Here is a 17,579-nt window from a genome sequence, read left to right on the forward strand (position 1 = left end):
TTGGGCATAAATACAACAGGCAACCACCTCCCGTAATAAAAATGGCAGATTCCCCAAGTGAAAATGAAGTCAATATTCTGTAAATAAACAAGAACAGCTGCAGATTACATCTGTAAGTAAAAAGTTCACAGTTAAGTAAAGGAAAGATGCAAGGGCAAACACTTGCATTATCTGTATTCCCTAACAATTTTATTTTGCCTCTTTTTTCCATCCTTTGCCACAATATCGTTTGTTACATGAGTGTTTGAGGGTTTGGTCCAGGGATGCCAGTTGTGGATTCAGGCTCTGGCCTAATTTCAGAAGCAGAAAGAAAATCCAAAGGGCAGAAGTTGAGAAAAAGGAGCAAGAGTCTGGGGTCCCTTCTTCTAGCAAAAATGTAGATTTTTTTCAGTGCAAACTTAAATCAGTTTGACAAGAAATGCTCACTGGACACAAACGTGGGGTAAATACAGAAGATTTGACCTTGAAGGGATTCACAGGTGTAGTCAGCCTCTGGCTCTGATCCTTTCTTCAAACCCTCCCTGCTTTCCTGTCAAAACTTGTGCCTTCTGCACCCTAATCTCAAGTGTTATGTCTGGGAAAACACGAATGAACTTTTATTTTCAAATGACAGCTTCGGTTGTGACCCACTGAACTTTCTTCTCTTTGTCAACACAGTCTGCCTTTTCCTTTCACAGGCCAATCCCATGGTTTTTATGTCACTAAGCTGGGAAAGAGGTGGCTAATCTTCTATTTTTGATCACTGAGCTGAAAGGAAATGTTGCCAACACCCAACCCCTCTGTTACAGTGACCTTTGGCTGCAGCTCTGCGCAGACAACGGAATTCAGCATCATGTGGGAATTGCCTGAGATAATATTTTTTTCTAAACATTAATTCCTCACACATTTCCCCCAGGAAGAGAGAGAGAGAAAAAAGGAAAAGACACTTAGCATTCAGGAGTGGGAAAAAAAAAAGATGAAACCTAATGAATTCTTTTCCCTCTCGGGGGTTAGAGAACAGTTCAACATTTCTGACTAAGGACGAGAGAAAGGCAGCCTTGTGTGATGCTGCTGCCCTTCTCACACAGGAGTGTTCAACATGCTGGAGGATAATCAAGAGAATAACAACAGTACCAGCAGGCAGGAGCTTTGGACTTGTCATCTGACTCGGCTGCATGCAGTTAGGGCTCAGTAAAGATGACTTGCTCAAAATCTAACTAACGCATCAAGGCTCATTGGCTTTTGCTAAGCTCCTACCTCTGTAATCACCATTTACCAAATTAGAATAGGGGGGAAAATGAGCCACTTCATCTCTGTGTCATATAATGAACTTTTTTTTTGTGTGTACCAGAGAGGGTGATTGCCGCTAGGTATAATTATTATAATAAAGATCAGTCCAAACTCAAGTTAAAAGGGAATTGTAGTTATTGAGACCACCAGTGCGATTCGAATGGAACCAGTCCCTGTGTCGTGCACAGATGAGTCCAATCCACTGAGCTCAGCCCTTGCAACAGCCCAGCAAAGCCAGAGCAATGATCCTGCCCAGTGTTTGCTCATCTGTCTAATGTAATTCGGATTATTGATTCTATTTGATGTGAAATCCACTGATTTCACTCAATGTAATCAAATCAATTAATCCCATCAACTCCAGTCCAATCCATGAGCACAATCTAGTACATCTGACAGTGATCAGCTGGCAGGCAGAGAACAAGACAGGCACACAGATAAATAATAAAAATCAATAGTTTTATAAATAACATCTACAGTGCTCTGGCTGCTTTGCAAACAACTGTAAAAAGCAGCTTGATGTTCAGCCCATATGCATTTTGCAGATACACCGAAATTAATGACTGATTTGCACCACATTTCTGCTGGCTGGGGTGCTTTTTCTCATGTTTTTAGGACATGGCTGGTTAAGGTAGCTCAAAATGGCCTTTGGCATAAATTTTGAAAATAATACGACTTTGAGATGCACCTATGAAAGGAACTGTGTAAAGCTGGTGTTATCAAAGTTCTCTTGCCCTTTAACACTGATGAACATCCTCTTCCTCAGCATTAATAGGAAATCCTTTATTCCAGAACAGAACATTTCACAGATGAAGAGAGAACTGTGCTTTTTAACAGACTTGAGGAGTTCTCTGGAACAGGCTGTGGTTTTTTTCCTAATTGAGGAGAGGAAGGGGAAACACAGTTAAAGAGAAGATCTACCACTCGTCTGTCCACTGCTTCCTGGACATGTGAGACTCTTAAACACAAGAACCATAAACAATCTAAAAGAAAAAAAAAATCATAAAAAATCATAGAGAAGTCTTTTACAGCTGGTAAGGTCAGCAAGGTGAACTTTATGTGCTTCAAGCTGACCTGGCCTAAGCCCCCAGCTCCACATACTGCTTTAAAAAGCATTCTTCTATATAAAGTAGGGTTTCAACATAAAAAAAATAACAAAACACAAGAGAGAGCAGAAAAGCCACAGTATAAACCAGTCACAATTCCATTATAAACCTGTTCTCTTGCCCCTTTCAGAGTATCTTTCCTTTAACTCTGTGATTAATAATATTACGTGCTAATAAAAGATCAGGCAGCTGTAGTGCAGCCTCTAACCCACTCAGAAGGTATTGATGCTGCTGCTCCTGGTATTCCATCTGCTGCTCTCATGTTTGTTCCATGCTGCAGCTCTGGAGATATTTGGGGTTAACATAAGAACACAGGAAAAAAAGAATCCTATCCCTGTGCAATGTAGGATTCCCTGCAGGCAAAGTCCAAATGAGAGGCTCCCAAGGGACAGAAAATAGGGTGAAAGCTGTGTGGCTCAAATTTTCTGTCACCTGTTTGGTTCCATTGAATAACCTTGGGCTCCACAGACCTGCTGGAGTTTTCTTTCAGATCCAAGACTCTCAAAAAAACCCATTGTCCTTCAGTTCCTTCATGTGTCCTTCAGTTTTCTGTTTGCCCATGTGGACATGCAGCCTTTTTGCTCGTGTTTTCTTAATTATGTTTTATAATAAGGTCAAGAAATTATGTATTCTGGCCTTGATGGGAAGAGTGTCTCAGCCTCATTGTTGCAAATTGTTGTGAATTAGGGTGATACCAATGCTAATTGTCTTTTCCTTGCTTCGCTGACTCTTTAAATAATTGCCCTCCTCCTTGGCCAGTTTTTTCCTTGCACCTCTGAGAAATTTGCACCTCAACTCTTATCAGTCTCCTTCCACCCAACCAATGTAAAGTACATTGTGGCCACTAAATCCAATTAATCCTCCCAGCACTCCCCAGTGAATAAAATTAGTTACATTTTCCAGCTGGGCAGTCAGGGGTGCAGGCAGCTTTCCCAGCGATGGCTGCATTATCTCTGCTCTCTGAAAACCTGACCTGCCTCGTGAATAGTTGGGTCTTTGGAGAAATGAGGGACTTCAGCTGCAGGGAAACTCAGGGTGAGGGCTGGGATTGGAATATCAGGGGGAAAATGAGTGTTTTGGTGACGCCCAGCGCCGAGCTGAGTCTGACTGAGGAGTTCTGCCTGGTTCCCTGGGAGGGCTGAGAGGATCCATCCACATCCCATCTTCAAACACACACACAAAGCACCCACCTGCAAGGGCCAGCTCAAAAAAAAAATAAACACAAAAGATCCCTTTTATCTCTCACTCCCATTTTTATAATAATGTTACTCTATCATTTTCCGCAGGACTGCACATCCTTTGCGAGATGAGTGGAAAATGAGGTGTTGAGCTTTTCACTCAAACAACAGGCTTTGCTGGTTTCAGATCCTCAATATTGGATGCAATAGATGCTTGCAAATGAGCTGAAGGATCTTTTTTTTTCTCCTTAAAAAATAAAAGTCCCCATGAAAACTGCCGACAACTTTCTCAGTTTCTGTGTCTTGAGTATATTCAAGTTTGATTTTTAAAAACTCTCCCAAGCGATTAGAAGTCATTGTGGGCTAATCAACCAAGAAATTTAAACATAAAGTTTGCTGAAATCTCTCCTCAAAGTACAGCTAGAGCATATTTCACTTTTACTGCTCTGAAATATTTACATATATTTGAAGCACAAAGATCCAGATTCTCTGCTGGCACAAATCAGGACAATGTTTCTGCCTTTATTATGATACACAACTTGAGGGCTTGGCCCTCTATTTTATGGTCTGTCTTCTTTTATCACAATGTTCTCTATCTTGCACAAATATTCCAGTGGATGAAAGGGATGGGAGATGGCTCAATACATCCCATGAACTACCCAGTGAGGTTTGCAGATCCCCTGGGTGTGTTATTATGTTATGATTACTTTTATCTTCGGAAAGCTGAGTGAACTAAAGGCATGAACTCCAGAAAGGGGGGAACTTTGGTGATATTTAACCTACTGGAACCCATTCCTGCCTCACTGAATCAAATATGGCTTTAAAATGGATAAATGCTTGCAGGGTACATAACAGCTTCTACTGTACAGCATGTGGGAAAAGGGAAAAGGTGCTTTTGATACCTTGGTGACAGCTTTACTTCCAGCAAGGAATGCTCTGCCTCATCCACCACAATTTCTAACTCAACCATGCACTGGGCCATGCTGATAAAACAATCATATTGGGAGTGTTTGTGAGAGGAAGCAGGACTGCTCCACAAAGTCAGCAAAGGAGTTTGGCTGGGCTTGTGCAAGGTGGAGAAATGTTGCTACAGTCAGTGCAATGCAGCTCATGAGATTTACTAGCCTTAGTGGGAAGGAAAACCAGAAATGAAGTGGGGATGGAATGGCCTAACAAGAGTGCCTTTATGTTCTCCATGTCACTGTGCACAGGTGGAGTCACCCCATCAGTGATGCTCAGGGTTTTTGGGAGCACTGTCAGGCTCCAAAGGGCTTTATTTCTGCTGCTCATGCATTACATGATACCCCACCAACCTAGGAAGATTTTAGGGGACTTCAGGGCATGCATAATTTATTTGTAGCCAGACCCCAGAGGGAACAGTGAGAAGATGGATGACAGTTCTTTTATGGCATTAGCATGGATTTGTTCAGTTGTTATTGAAACACCCCATGAAGTCTTGATCTTGGCTGAACGCTTGGCTTCAGGCACATGGGATACAGGAACACAGGACTACACATGCTACAATCCATAAAACATTTTCTGGTATTTGGAAACTAAATCCTACAGTTCAAAAGGCCAAAATCCACAAAACCTTCAATTTGTCAGGGAAAGACAAGCAGATGAGACCGAGAGAATCAGCAGGCTCTTTGATTTCTGCCACAAAAGGAGGCAACTAGTTATTTCTTTTGCTTCAGAAAAAGCAATTCTCATGTTTTCAGTCAAGCCTGCAATTAAATCATTTGTTGACCAGATCTTCTCTTTCCATCACCCCAAATGGACAGGTGCTCACAGATCTGTTATCAGGAACAAACAACTATTTTAAGAGGAAATGAGATGAGCAAAGCAGAGCAGGGAGATCAGAGGAGAGTGGCCACCACCACCACCACCTGTGGCACCCAGCATGACCTTCAGCAGGACCCTCCTCCTCCTGGAGCGCCACACACAGAGCTTTGGGTGTCCTCCAGTGGATCTGTCTCAGCCTGAGCTCCCCAAAGCAACAAGTGCTGAAGCTCGTGGAGAAACGACAGCGAGACAACTGGGGGTGGATTACAACTGTGAACAGCAAGGGCTTCTCATTCCTTTCCTCCTGCCAGACATGCTGTCCCTATTAAAAGCTAATGCTGGAGAATCATCTGTTTCTCTTAGCTCTCTCTGAATGCAATGTCTGGAGCAGTGAATGTGGTCTGTGCAGTGGCTGGGGGCGACGAGCTCCTGCTGCTGTGGTCAGTGGGAAGACCATGGGCTAATGGCTTCCAAACCTCCCACCACCCAGTGTGTTCATTCAAATAGGATTCCTCACCCTCTCGCTTCGAGTGCTCTGCATCTCAGGCTATCTCCTTGATAATCCTTTTTAGATTAGTGTCAGAGCCCCAGATGCAATCCTTGCTCGTTCTCTTGCCATGTTTACCAGGCTGATTTCCAACACTGTTTCATATGGATTAGGCAGAGCAACTTAGTGCTCATATGTTTTTCAGTGCATCTCAGTACCTCATGAAATTACATTATAGATTCACTGTATAAATAGAAGACTGAACACAATTACAGTCCAAAAGCCCCAAAGCAAAGGACTGGAATCTGAAAGTAGATGTGACCAGATCTCGCTGCGTGCAAATATCTCAAAATAAATTGGTCGCACACTTCTGTATTTAATCTCTGTTTTCTAAATTTCCTTTTATTTTTTTTTTATGAAAAACATTTTTTTTTCACAGCTGGGCAGAAAGTCAAGGACAGGCAGGTGCACACTGCCATTATGGCCAGGTCAAACCAAGGGCATTAGTGGTTCAACCCACCTAGGACATAACCAAACTGCATAAAGGTGGTTTAAAGAGAACTTCCTACCACTTTTCAAGGTCATGGCATTTTAATCACAGCTGTTATCACCACTTCCCTCATAGAATCCTAGAAAAAATTGGGTTGAAAGAGACCTCTGGGTCGTGTCATCCAACCAGCTCAAAGCAGGGCCAATTTTGAAATCAGTTCCACCCACAGGAGGATTAAACTGGCTGAAGGGCTGTAGACATGGGGTGAATCATCACTGGAGAGAGTCACCGAGCTTTTTATTGCTGGTAAATAAAAAGGTTTGTGGAAGAAATGAATAATATTGGGGTCTGCTAGAGCACCCAGGAGGTCACACTGCTGCTGGAAAACTGGGGTTTGTGGGAAGGCAGGATTGTGCTGACAGATCCACACTTTGGAACTGCTAATTGATAGTTGAAATTCCATTGCTGGAGATCATTTGGCTCCCATTTGTTGCTAGAAACAGAGGCCTCTCCCGTTGATGAATATAGCTCCCTGAGTGGAGATTAGCAGAGACAGCTATCGTTGGGCCTGTAGGTGAATGGATTACCCTTGATTTAATAAGAAGTAACAGGCCATTATTTCCAAAGCTACAGGATGGAAAATGACATCTGGATTCTGGATGTAAACATTATTCATCATGTTGGGTGCTTTGCTGTTCTTGCTAGTAGCCCATGCTCGGCTGAGGCTGGTATTTCTAGGGCAAGTGGATGGTGAGTGCAGCGTGGATTTATTCAGATTTATCTGGTGCATCTGAGCTCTCTGTTCCTCAGCCCAGCCTGGTTCTCTGGCCAGGGTGATGGGACAGACCCTCAGCTGGTGTCAGATGGCCTCAGGCCATGGGTGGCAGAGCTCTCCCATCCTCTGCTGGCTTCTCCTGCCAATCCCCATCCAGAAATATCAGGATCAGAAGCAAAATGAGACAGAAAAGCTGCCAAGCCAGAGCTCAGTGTCAAGGTGGGATAAGCAAAGGGCTAAATGAGTTTTGCTAATGCACACAAAGGGGTTTCCACCTCTGCTTTTTGGAAGAAGAAAGAGTTGGAAGGCACATCCATAAATCCCACCAGGGTTTGTTTGCACAGAACACTCAGGGAACTTACTGTGCTGAATGTTTTGAGTTATTTCCATGCAGCCTGGCAGCTGGAAGGCCTCAAGATGGTAGATCACAATATATGGCGCTTTCTGCACATATTTCTGACCTCACATAACGGTGAATTAAATTGGGAAAAACCCTTTCATGTTCATGGGAGATAAAGTCTTTAGAATCCACTCTAACTTGGGTAATCCAAGAAATCCACCAACAGAGGTGGTTGATTGTTCTGTTCTGTCAAAAAAAAAAAATCTTTAATAATACTGAATTGTTGTTACAAGTGATTTAGTTCTTGCTTTCCTCACTACCATGCAGTAAGTTAAACGACACATTGACTTAATGCAATCATTTCTCCTTCATTTCTTCTCTTTTGAGTGGCAAATTCAGGCCATAACTGTTTCCATTGCACAGAAACACCTCCTTGAACACCAAAATGCCACCAGACTGAAATAATTTATAACAGCCCAAGTTGTGACCCCCTCTCCCTACAAGTATCACTGTCCCTGTGTAGTAATGAATCCATTGATTTTACCATTTTTTATCAAATCAGTTGTTTCAGAGATAAATGTCCTTCATTTGCAGTTATTAAATCTGCCATGTCTAGGACAGCCATTGGAATAATTGTCCAGCATGGACAGAAAAAAATTATCCCTGTCCTCCTGCTGGTTGATTTAATACCCAGTGTCCTTCTCTTAGTGACAGAGTCTGAAAGGTAAGATCTTAAAAGTCACCCAAGATAAGATGAGCTGAAACCAAGAGCAATCTCTTGGGACTGGAGAAAGCACTCTGGATCTTCCAACAGAATGAGAACATCTTGGCCATGAGGAAAGAAAACAGTGACAAAATTCTGCTACTGACTTCAGGAAGAAACTCAGTTTATTTGGCTGCTCCCTTCAGCTGGGGATGGGGCAGCAGGAGAAAAGAGTGTCAGGGATATGTGCACAGGGAGGGAGGGAAATGTCCCCAGTTCCACATTGTTAACCTCTCGCTATTGTGGAACAGTTGGAAGCTGAATGTTGCAAATTAAAATTACTTCCTTGGTTAGCCAGAACAATCCTTCATCTCTTCAAGGCTCTGATTCTTCCCTCTGCAGAGGCAGCGAGCTCTGGCTAATGAGGCTGGGGGCAAACACACAGTGTGGGCTCAGGGCTGAGCAGATTGCTGGGGATGCTCTGGCTCCCTGTGTCCCACCCTGTGTCCCATCCCAGGCTGAGCCCTGCAGGGATGGGGACAGGCAGGGCCTGTGAGAGGCTCCCAAAGAGAAAAGATTGTTTCTGGCAGTTAAGAAAGTCGCTCCTGCAGTGAAAGGCCTGCAGGCTGGTGGTCAGTGACAAACACAGACCCTATTCACTTTTAAATCCTCTCCATTCCCCATTCCCCTAGTTGTACCAATGAAGTCAGGATCCAACAAAATGGGACAACATCCCCCTGATGACCCTCAGAGCTGATTCCAAGGCATGCAGGACCTGAACTGCTCTTTTACATGAGCAATAAATAAATATATAAAAGCACCCTGATGCCTGTGCAATGAAAATTCCACATATTCATCCCTCTGTTTCCTTTATCACTTATTCTGTAACAGCTGTTTAATTAATTGCTTGAGCGATTTCCTAATACATCTTATTTACATACAAAATTACAGAATAATGGTTTGCCTTTGAGTCGAGTGAGAATTTAATGTCTGCTTGCCATGCCTCATGGAATATGGTTACTCAACAAGAAATAAAAGTTCTGGTTGTTACTGGTAGATTCTTTTTTTTGTTTGTTTTGGTTTTGTTTTTCTTTTTAAAAAAAGCAAAATTCTTTTCCTCCACAGGTTTCATTGCTGTTTTTAGAGGCATTGCTGAATGATGCTTCGATAGCAGCAAGGAGGGGCAAGGCTCCTTTTGAAGGTGACTCAAATCCTTGGGGGGAAAAAAAAAATAATGTAATGAACAGGATGGCTTCTACCAAAAAATAAAGAGTCATCTAGCACTAGTGGAAACAATACAACTTTATCTCTGCTGTTCAGGTTTATTCCCCAGCTGGCAGAGCTTGTCCTGGAGGCTGTGTAAGCAGGAAGGGTCCTGCTCTGGTGGGCTTTTCACTGCAGAACGCCCCTTCTGCCTCCTGACACACAAACCTTTTCTCTGGATCACAAGAGCATCAGCAGCCGTGTCGCTGCTGCTGAGAAGCCCTGTGTCAAAGATGTTTTCCTTTCAGGGACCCAGCTGCATTCAGGCAGCAGCTGCACCCATGGGCACAGAGCCCTGGGCTGGAAATTCCCTCCCAGAGCAGCACTGGGCAAGCTCAGCCCCAGGGAGCAATGAGGTTTGGATTTTCTGTATTGCCCAAAGCTCCACATGCATGTTCCTGTAGAAGCACCTGGCTGAACTTGGTTCTTAAACACCAGAAATCAGTGGTTCATTCTCAGATACCAACATGGCCTTGTGTGACTTCCCAGAGAAATCTTTGCATCTTTGGACACTAGAAGAAGAAATTACTTCTACTCACTACCAGGTCTCACAGTTAATATCTTGCTGCTGTCTACTCAAAAGCCTTACAATATCTTTTTGGTAGCTAATGATCCAGTACAAGTATTTAAAACATTCTTGAATACACCTTGGGTGTGAGCTTATTTTTCTCACCACTCTTAGGGCAGCTGATATTAAATCCATATCAAGAACTATTGCACTTTTTACTAAGTGTAAAAGGGGAAAAATATTACCAGTCATTTGTGTTACTCTTCCTTTCTAACTATCTTCACTTAATAAGGTATTTTCTTGCAACACAGTGTGTTATATATTCTGTGTTTCATAAAGCATCTCCTGGGAAAAATAACCAGGGAAACACAATTTTTCGGAACCATCTCCTTTTATTAAGAATAATGAAAAGGAAACAGGAGTCATTCCAGCAGTCAAACATCCTTCTGCACTTTCTTATTGGTCTTTTTATGATAACCCTGTCTCTCAGCACATAACCTGAGCTGCCTGAATTTGTTTGTGTATTTACATTTGTCCTCTTAGTTACTGTGTGTGGATCAGCGTGCAGATGACATAGGAGGGACAAGCAGTGCATCTAACATCTGTATCCACAGCCAGAGGATGGAAATCCATCAGAAATGCTGGGCAGGATAATCACAGCAGCAAGGCCTGGCTTCAGCACCATGTTTTAAAGGCTAAGTGGAGGATTTGATTATTTTGCTTGCCCTGTCCATCAGTCCTTCTTGCCCCTGGATTCCCAGTGTAACAAGGATCCTGCTCTGCCTGCAGCAGGCACTGCTTGGGCTGTTGGAATCAATCCCACACATGCAGGAATGGATCCCAAGGGCTCATTCCTGCACCCTCTTCCAGTGGGTTTTGTATCTTCATTATTTTGATACCTTAGGATTTTGACTTCTATATTTTCATGTGTCTGTAGTTTTAGCGTGTGGCTCTGGACTCCATATAGAGTGCTAAAACTTCTGTTCCCAGGATTTTCAGACAAAACAATTCCTATAAATCTTGAGATCCAAGGACACTTTGCTACCTCAGAGCCAGAAGATATAAACAACAGTGAATTTTGGGGAGCAAACCTGGAGTAATGACATCATTACCTGAAGCTCTAATTGGAGGATTAAAGCTTGATATGCAAATGGACAGAACTTATAAAATATGAAGAACTCGTGACTTGGTGTCCATTTTGGGTGTAGCCTCTCAAGTGGGCTTTGTCTGCCACATATACACCTTGAAGTCCTTCAATAAATATAACTACTTTTTATTCTCCTAACTTTCTCTAGCCTCTGCTTTACGTAAGCCCATCAAGGCATCAATTTTAGCAATGTCACCTCTCAGGACTGCTGATGGCTTTCTCTGAATTGTGTCTGATCCAGTCCCAAGCTGGGGTAATATTCTTCCCTCTGCCTGTCTGTCCACAAGTGCTCTTGGAACACCAACTGGCTGGTGACTGCCACCAGCAGGTCCCATTTCCAGCCTTTGGGTCTCTGTCTAAAGCTGTAATTTACAGCCTTGGCAGGTAGTCAGGCTTGTTTTTAAAGCATCAGTCATTCCTGAGTAGTCATAGATGATTCAGACTCACTCTACAGGTTCTTCTGCCAGATATTGATCCTGGGGACATTAATTATCAATTACAAAAGGTTTATTTCTTGCAACATTCACGACAAAAAGATCTGCATATTTATTTTGCTGAGTGATTTATTGATGCTTCATTATACGTTTCATGGAAAACTGCATTTTATAGATGGTGGTGGGGAGAAAAGCCTCCAAAAACTCCACTTCAATTAGAAAGGAGCACTCAGAGAGCAATAGCATGATATTTCTTTGGTTTGCCTCAAACACAGAGACTGAAAATACCTTCCAGCTCCCCTCTGCCCACTGGGGAACTGTTAAAGCACTTACAGGATAAATCACCACACTGGTTTAAAACCTCCAGTGTTGCAGATGCTCTCCATCCCAGTTTGCATTAATGAAAGGACTAAAGAGCCTTCCATACCCTGGCACAGTCACATGCCAAGGAATGGAATATGCAATGCCCTCTGCAAGGAGGCAGCTGGAACCATCAAACAGATCCTTATCTTCTCCAAAACCTGTCACACTAATGACCCATGAAAGTGAAAACTAATATCTGGGTTAAGGTGAAAAGATGATTTCTAATTCCTCCTTTTTGCAGTATAAATGTACCAAAGCTTGCATTGTTTTTGCATATTTGGTTGGCAAGGGTGTCAGTAGCTTGAAGGCTCCTTGTGGTCAAAGGCCTGACTGTTGTCCCCTCATTCAGGGTAATTCAGTGCCAGGGGCAAGGTTAATATCTTCCATTGCCAGTAAACACCACTTTCATAACAAGCTTCACCATATCCTCCAGCACAGAGCTCTGCCCACTGCACCACACCCTGGCCACTGGCTGTGCTCCTCCACACTGCCCATCAAACATATTTGTGTGACAGGCTTTCAAATGATGCAAGAAAAAAAGAGAACAGAGTTATTGCAATCTAAATAACTGTAATGCAGGAGATGCAGCAATTCCTCAGTGTCCGTTCTTCTTATTTGCATCATTAATTGTTGTCTGATTAAAAATCATTATGAGGCTGGAAACGAGTTAAAACAGAAAAACAAAACCCGGTGTGGTAGGAGAGATAGGGCTTTATAAATCACACTGAAAGCTCAAACAGATTCCAATCTGCAAACCAGAAATTATTCCACTCTATAAATAGAGAGAAATGAGGATGCCTAAACATAGACCTTCCACAGTTCAAAAGGTTAAAGAAAAGAAATCAATAGAGTCCTGTAAACTGAATGAGGAAAAGAGTGGAAATTCACTCTGTGCTAAGCTGCCATGGACATCTGAGCCTTGGAGTTTAGATGTTTTCCACTGTGTCCCTAGAAAACCTACCAGGAGACCCAAGGAATGGTCTGGAGAGGAGAACTTCTTGTTTAATGGAAACCTGGGTTACTGCTTGTGCTCCTGCTGCTGCCAGAGATGGAATTCTCAATCCTCTCTTCCCAGGCAATGAGCGACAGGACAAGAGGAAATGGCATCAAGATGTGCCAGGGGAGGTTCAGGTTGGACATCAGGAAGGATTTCCTCACTGAAAAGGTGGTTCAGCACTGGAAGAGGCTGCTCAGGGAGGTGGTGGAGTCACCATCCTTGGGAGCATTCAAAGAACCCCTGGATGTGGCACTTGGTGCCATGGTCTAGTTGACAACGTGGTGATGAGTCAAAGGTTGGCCTTGATGATCTCAGAGGTCTTTTCCAACCTAAATGATTCTGTGATCCTGTGATTCTGGAAGGAATGTAAATATAATTTTAGGGACAGCATATTAATGTAAATAGATGTGTGGAGCCATCAAAAGGTTAATAATCCCAGCACAAAAATTCTTAGACAAACTCTCCTGCAGTCGAGCTGTTAGCAGAGCTATTAAATTTAATTGCAGTATAATTACACAGCCATCCACCTCGCTGATAGCCAGCTATCCACACACACAGCACAGGTCCAACCAAATCACACAACACACGGGGCTTTGCCTCAGGTGCTGCAATGCTGCAGCCAGGTGTGCTGCTGCCTCCCCAGCCAGGCTTTATCCAGCCACAAAAATACACAGGAATACACCTGGAGGTTCAGCACTGATGCCAAGGGGGTCAAGCTGCTTTGCAGAGCAGGGATGAGAAGCAGGATAAGCTATGATGGCATTGTTTGCTGTGAGGAAAGCTAACACACCTGGCAGGCTGGGTGGGATTGGGGCAAAGCAAACCACATCTCACCCTCCTGGGCTGGTCAGACATGCCTGTGCTCTCCTGGGGGAAGCTGCTTCTCCTGAATCACTCTCTCCCCTAAGGCAGGGAGCCCAGAAAGGTGGTTTTGTGCTTCCAGGCCATGTGTGATGAAGACTGGATTCATGGCAAACGCTCCACGTGGCTCCACGTGGCCTCGGGAAGGAGCACTGAGCAGCAGATTTTGGGAGGTGCAGGGCAGGGCAGTGCCTGCTGTGACCCTGCATTTCTCACAGAGGACACTGCAGGTCAACCTCTCTGCCTCCCTCTGGGCTCTCATTTGATGTTTTTAAACAAACTATCTCATTTAAATAAAGGAAATGGCTGGAAGCAGCTGCTCTGCTAGGGACTCAGCGAGCTCATCAATTATGGAATGTGAATGCAATGTGGAATTTGTGCCGAGCTCCCCTTTCCTTGGGGAGCCACCAGGAGACCTTCTGCTCCTGCTTTAAGTGGGAGCAGAGGATTTGCTTTACCTCCTGTGATCACCCAGGGCATTTCCATCCCTTCCTGCCTTTCAGTGGCCACTCTGTGATGAGTCAGTGGAAAATGACCTCCACCCCCAAGCCATTTTTCCCTGGACTAATTGTGCAATGCGTGGAAAGAAATTACTTCTTGATCCCTGTGGGAATCCACAAAAACCTTGAAATTCTGATTGTCTTTTGCTTTGGCACAGGTTAAGACAGGTACAGCAAACCCCACTGGCAGCTCAGAACACCCTTTGGGTTTCTGTATTTTTGGGCATCTGGATTATTTTGCCACCAGGACCCACTGCTAGCTGCAAGTGTTGTTAGTATCTATGAAATCCTTCCCCACCTTTCCAGTCCCCCAGCCATTGCATCTGATCCTTAAGTGAAAGGATAAAACACTGCTGAGTATTACACACCATGCTGGGAACTCAGTCGCTCCTTGGTCAGCCTGACATGAGTCAAACGAACGAAAACCTAAAATAAAATAAAGCAAAAAGAAAAACTCGGGCCATGGGTGTGCCCACAGTGGGCAAGGACACAGCAATGTGCAGCTACCAAAGGAAATAAGAGAGGGGTAGGTTTTCTCCATGCCGTTTGTTTGAATAAGCCCCTGCTACAGGGATATTGTGGAGTGGTGCTTTCAGTCCAAAAATCACTCGTGAGAGAGCCAAAAACAGGATACCAGGGGTTTTAGGAGGAAATGAGGGGTTCCCTGCTGCAAGGTAATGGTGTTGATAAAATGGAATTTGGGGTAAGAGCAGGGGGAAGGCTCCTGCTGCCTGTGCAGGGCACAGCCCCAGGCAGAGGCTGCAGTGTAATTTGGGGTTTCCACACTCCCTGCTCTCTGCACGAGGCTAAGGATTCCAACCACTGGAAGTTCAGGTTTTCTCCATTTTGGTCCCAGAAATCCCCTAACCTGCTGTTTCCCCCTTTCTGCCTTACAAGCTGATGTTGTGTTCACTGAGGTTTCCTTCTCCCCTTGGCCCACCCTTCCTTTGAGCTTAATAAAAATGATAACTGAAGTACCTTTTCTACCCAATGCCTGTCTGCTCAGTATGAGAAACCCCTTCAGCAGCCCAAATCCCAACCCAAGCTCCTCACCTGTGGCATGTGCAAATATTCAGCTTCTTTGTGACTCCGAGATTGAAAATACCTTAAACTGATCATTTGCAGCTGATTATTCTTGAAATAACTCTCTGGCTACCCATCCCAAAAGTCTATGTCTGGGAACAAATCTGATTTTTTTTTTCCCCCTACCAGTGCTCTGGAGATTTGCATGTCAGCTACAAATTTGCTAGATTTTAAACATCTCGCAAAGCCGTGTCTTCAATTTGGTTGGCAATATCAGCCCTGCTCTCTGAGAGCTCTTCATGCAGCCCAGCGTTCCACAGAGGGGATCAGGAGAGCTGTGGACAGGAAGAGCTCGTGTGATCTGGATATTTTATGTAAATGTGGAGTCTGCAGGCACCTGGCTTCACAAAAGCAATTAGGATCCTACGTGTGGTGGACTTCATTACACACATAAGCTCCAGCCTGCTGCAAAGATGTGGGGAAATGTTCCATATTCTTGTGTTTATTTGTCAGGGGTGTCTGCCAGTGTTGGTTTTATGTTTATATATGAAGAGCATGAGGAGCACGAGGCATGAACAGGCAGGAGCACCCAGGTTTTGCCCACACTACCCTTGCACACAGGAGCATGAGATGAAATGTTTATGGGGATTATGGACCATGAATGTGTGCAGGTCATGTAAAGCTCTGTGCTCCGAGCTGGATGATTACTTATCCACATTATTTATAACCATGGATATGCCCAGCTAACTGCAGCCCTAATGAGATGATTATAAACCCTTCAAACCTCTGCTTTTTGCAGGGCTGGGATGAGGATCTCCTGGGCTGCCCAGAGCTGTATATTTCTGTGCTGCATATTTATCCACAGGGATGAGGAAAGACCTGAGGGCCAACATGCAACATGTGGTGTGTGCTTGTACTCAAACACAACTTGTTTCTTTTTGGAACCTCTGCAAAACAGAAAACAGGACAGCTGTGGAGAAAGCACATATAGGAATGAGCCCCAAAGACTGATCCTGTCCAAAACCTACAAAAAAGGGAGTGTTCAGCCCTCCACAGCAGGCTGTGGGAGGAGCTGGCACCACAGGAGGGGCAGAGCTTTGTCACTTCAGTTTGTTTTTTTCAGGCAGTTGCTTTTTCAGGTGTTCCAGCCCTTAGCTATGAATCTGCCCCTGGGATGCTGCTGATTTTTCAGTGCACAGAAATGCCACACCTGGAAGCATGGATTACTCCAACTCTTTGTAGCATGCAGGGGGATTTAAGACACAGGTCTTTGGGGAAGGCAGAAACATATGGTGATCATATTAATGGTGATCTTCTAGTGATATCCTGCACCTCCTGGGCAATGTGGTGTTGTTGTACAACATTCACTGTGTGATACAGACTGAAAAGTCAAAAATCTGTTTACCATGCAGCTGTACACTTGATGCACTGGGAATAGAGGTCATTCTGCATTCATCTCTGGGTATTTCTGTGTCTTCAGCTGATCAGGTACACATGCCAGTGGTACAGTGGGGAGAAAAACATCTTTCCTCTCTTCGAGAAGACTGGTAATGCTGCAAAAATTATGGAGAATCCAGAGCCCACGGTGTGCTTGTGTTAATGGGAAAATCCCCGACTCCTTGTGCCACAAACATTTCCCTGGTTCTGCATAACTGGTTGGTCAGAGAAGGGACTTTGGCTAATTACTCCCAGCGTGCTGGCAGCCTTTCAGCTGAGCCAGGTACTCGAGCCAAGCAGGATTTATCAGGTATGAACACTTTGTGCTGTGTTACTACACCCACTCATTTCTGATTGGGTTTGGAGGCAAACGAAGACCCAAATAATAACAATAATAATAGTAATAATAGTAATAATACTAATAATAACCTGTGTCAATGGCAAATGTGCTGAACAGTAAAGGGTAAAAATCACCTTTGTGCTGTAATTCACGACTCTGCCCTTCATCTGTCCCTTCCCTCTCCCTCTTCCCTTCACTCCACCTCTCTGTTGATGGATTAGGAGCACAATAAATCACGTGCAGGCAGCAATGAGCAGAGCAAGCAGGGATTTGCAATGGAGTGGGGCTGCTTTACATGAGCAGAGCACTTACTGGAACAAGCAAGAACTGCTCCAGATTTACTCCCAGCTCCGTGGCTCTGAGTTCCCACTGCAGGGATGAGTAGCCACACACATCAGGAGCAGGGATGTCTTTGCTAGGAATTAACAGTTTCAGTGGAATTGCTGATAAATTGTCCACAGTGTTAATGCTGATGCTGGGTGCTTGTCTGCTTTTGTCCTCAAAACCACACTCAGCAGAGGCTGAGGGTAGATAACAGAGAGATACCTGGGATAAATAAACAGTGGTTTAGGAGTAGAG

Source organism: Lichenostomus cassidix, chromosome 17 (assembly GCF_008360975.1).
Source record: "Lichenostomus cassidix isolate B80296 chromosome 17, HeHo_3.0, whole genome shotgun sequence".
Taxonomy (NCBI): Eukaryota; Metazoa; Chordata; class Aves; order Passeriformes; family Meliphagidae; genus Lichenostomus; species Lichenostomus cassidix.